Source organism: Centruroides sculpturatus, unplaced genomic scaffold (assembly GCF_000671375.1).
Source record: "Centruroides sculpturatus isolate CEXI.00-Female unplaced genomic scaffold, Cexi_2.0 scaffold448, whole genome shotgun sequence".
In the NCBI taxonomy this organism is placed as follows: domain Eukaryota; kingdom Metazoa; phylum Arthropoda; class Arachnida; order Scorpiones; family Buthidae; genus Centruroides; species Centruroides sculpturatus.
Window position 1 is genome coordinate 535,138 of NW_019384639.1, and position 3,813 is coordinate 538,950.

Below are 3,813 nucleotides of genomic sequence, written 5' to 3' on the forward strand. Positions count from 1 at the left end.
AATAAAACAAAGAAAACCAAAGCAATGTTAATTGCAGTACATTCCAACGGCCTTTAATTGTGGAAATGTGCTTGAAGAATACCATAATTGTAGACATGTTGTCTCATATTATGTGTTAAATTGGGAAAAGTATTAATTGTTTCATTTTTTTTTAACCTATAAATTTCCACTGTCGTCCGTCTTTAGAAAAGAGTTAGGCAGATGAAATCAGAGACAAGATATGGAAACCTTAAGGGCAGGAGGCCCGATTAACTATATAACAACTTCCGAATGTCACTTTACGTCAATTCAAAACTTTTCCGCCGAAAGGTGTTAGACAGACGACTCTATTGTTAAAGGAAACGTATGATGTACTGTACAGGGGCAAGCCACTACTAATTTAAGGTGAAGAGCATATATTTTGAATTAAATTAATTAAAAATATGATTAAAAATTGCAGCCCGGCATTGTGACGATGTCACAATAAATAATTGCTCGTTTTGTAGCTATAAATTATCATCATCATGATCCATCCTACTTACAGCAAAATTCATCCGTAGTTTCTTCATACGAAATATGAATTAATACAAAAATAATTACAGTTATAAGCAGCAGAAACTTCATGCTTGGAGTTAATTAAACCAATTTAATTAAAGTACTAAAAAATTTATCATTAAAAGGAAACGTGATAACAGGAGAAAGGTTTTATGAAAAGCGACCTTTACAAAATTATTCTTAATTTAAAATATCAGCGCTAGAAATATATACAGTGGTGCCTCAGTGCACGAACAACTCCCAACTCGAATAATTCGATATTCGAATGCACGTTAAAAAAAAAAAAAATAAAATGCTCGATAATTGACTGCATGCTAGGCACTCGACCGAAAAATACGACCTGCTTAAACAAATATTTTTATTTTAACTTTAATTCTGTTATCCGTAAAACTGTCCCGCGATAAAAATAAGTATCTAATTTAAAAATAAAATAAAAGCATAGAGTTGAATATCTTCGTCAGACAAAATTATTCCTAAATTTAAAAGTCGTATTTTGCCATTCTGTACGGTTATTCCCAATGACATATGACTACCAGACCCCGAACCGGGCCGCTATCTTTGAAGCGAATTGGACGCGCTTCCGCCATGACACTTAAAAGGAATAAACCCGCTAAATATACGTAATACAGATATGACTGTTTATTACATAAATATACAATTGTTATCACACGATACTTTTGCTAAACTCTGGCTTTAACTCAAACTGTCATAGTCCTAAAACACCAGTCCTAACAAATAGTGCTAACACAGAAAACCACAGCTGTGCCCTAGCGCCTACGTCCTAACGTGAAAATCTGTTTTTCTCTGGATTGTCGAAATACTGGTACTTTTTTTTATATGTGGAGCAACGCTATTAAGGGAAAACTCTGTTAATTTTAGGGAAATTTCAGGTGTGTTCAGAGGGTTAACACGGTAGAAGGTTGACTACCTCTTCCTCGCAGCTATCACTTAGTGCACAATTCTGGTGAACTTCGCTGTATACGTTCTCGTTTCTCCGTGTTTTTTAAATGATTTATGCATGCTAAACTCGTAAACTTTTTGTTAAATTCAAGTTAGAATGCTTTTATATATACAATCCTGGAAAAAAAGTTTGAAACCATCTGGTTTTCAAACTTCCCATTAAAATTAATTGAAGTCCTGTAAATATGTTGTTGCTTAAGTATTAAAATAACCATAAACAAATGTGAAGTAAACATTTATTTTCGTATTTCAAGAAAAAAAAATTCATATACAACAAATTATTCCTTGCAATTTGCCTGAAAAAGTTTGAGACCACGATTAAAAAAGAAGCCACAAAAACAAAACATAGTGGGAAAAACAATGTTTAATACTTGGTACAGGATTCTTCTCCTTCCCAATTCATCACCAAACGATTATGTCTAAAATCTAATGTCTGAAATTGCATTTAATCGATGCAAGATGTGTGATTACCAGAGCCCCTTCGGCCGCCAATTTAAAGTATTTTAATCTTTAAAATTGGCGTTTCCACTTCCCGGGACGAGGACCCAGGGGTTGGATTTGTGGGAAGCGTGTATTCGGGTTGTTTCACTGTGTGGAATTACACAGAACGAGCGCTTGATGTGTAAGTGCGTGAGTGCGAGAATTCGAGTAAAGGTTAAACGGTGTATATCTTCGTGTACAGTGGTGTTATGTCCGTGCGTGTGTGTGTATGTGTGTGATCGAAGAACATCTTCGGCACGTCTATAAACAGAAAACAGTAAATTACGATACGAGAATAAGATGTGTTAAGAAATGAAACGAAAGAGTTCTTACCATCGGAAAATATTCACTTGTACGATAAATGGTCCTCTTCGTGGTAAAGTTGGGGAGGGAGATTCTTCTCCCTCCCAAATGTTCCTACAAAACACAAAGGCAGTGAGAAAACGAGAAGTTTATTCATTTATTACCTAAGGTCAAGATTATTACCTTAATCAGACAGCCTTTCTTCCCGAACAGTGTTATGAGAAGAGCGAAGGGTTCGTTAGGCTAGCCTAGGCTAACCTAACGAACCCTAACCGGAAGCTCAATCCTCATAACAGCTGTTTGGGAAGAAAGGTCGGCCGAATGTCGCGTCCGGTGAAGAAACGTGTCAAGTCCGTGGGTCACGTCCGGGTAAGAGAGGTCACGTCCGTTAAAAAGTGTCATGTCCGGGTGAAAAGTGTCGAATCCGGTAAGAAAGTCGCATCCGGGTGAAGAAGAGGAAATCGAAGAAGATCACCGCCTAGGCCAAGGCAACCGCAGCCGTCCGCAGCAACTAAACCACGGACAGCACGGTCCCTCGACTTCGGGGGCTCTCTCCTCCGACTCCTCCCCGTCCCGACTTCGGCAAGGCGGTGGCGTCGCCGTCGCGGACGAACGGGCAGAACACGACCAAACAGAAAGTGTCAGCTCGGACGAGCTGTCACTTTCGACATCCTCCACAGCAAGGTCTGTGGCCGGATGACCCCCGAAGACCTCGGCCAAGCGCACTGGGCCCTGGGTGTAGCGTCGCATCATCCCGACTCCGGGAGGATGCCACGCCACGCGCACTTGGCCAAGGCCTTCTTCACCCGCTGCCTGTCGCTCCTCGGACGGCACGGAACGACAGACTCGTTCCGCGTCGTCCGAGGAACCCTCTCCCTCCGGCGCCACCGCCTGCCTCCGCCGGAACCGCCTCCAACAACGCAGCAACGTCTTCATCCTGTAAAAAAGAAAATTTGCAATTAGTCCAGTGAAAACAAAAGCTTAAATTAATGCTTAAATTCTTCCGAGTAAAAGCAAGCCGCCTTTTTAAATCTAAAAGATTCGAATCCGACTATCGAACGATGTGCCGAGATGTCTTCTGGGACCGATTCTCCAAGTAATATTAAATCAATTCTTACGTCTAGGGTCAATATGGACTAAGACTTACCTAAAAAATCTTGAATCCTCTCCGCAAAAGTGCACAAACCGCAAAAAAAGCAACGCAATCCAAGAGCAGAACAAAAGCACGTCCGAAAGCAACAAGAAACACAATCGAACTGCGATTCGTCATGCGTGACGTATTTCGAACAAACGTTAAAAACGCGTCAACAATGTTCGAATTTCGTAAAAAAATCAATTTTTTAATTTTTTTAATTAATTAATTTATAATTATTTTTCTTTTTTAAATTATATTAATAATTTAATGAATTAAATAAATATTTATTTATTATTTAATAAATTAAATAATAAATAAATAAATCATCTTCTGCATTTACATGGTGCAGAATGTCGACCGTGGATCTTTTTAAATTCTACGTCTCGAGGCTTGACCATCTC

General features: G+C 39.2%; 1 long non-coding RNA gene across 1 annotated transcript; it reads right to left on the minus strand.

The window, feature by feature from the left end:
• Positions 1-1,718: 1,718 nt before the first annotated feature.
• Positions 1,719-3,578, minus strand: LOC111625947. The gene is made up of 3 exons (XR_002756812.1): positions 3,425-3,578; positions 2,308-3,214; positions 1,719-2,235 (listed from the first exon to the last, which is right to left on the minus strand). It is a non-coding gene; the product is annotated as an uncharacterized LOC111625947 (long non-coding RNA).
• Between the last annotated feature and the right edge of the window lie 235 nt (positions 3,579-3,813).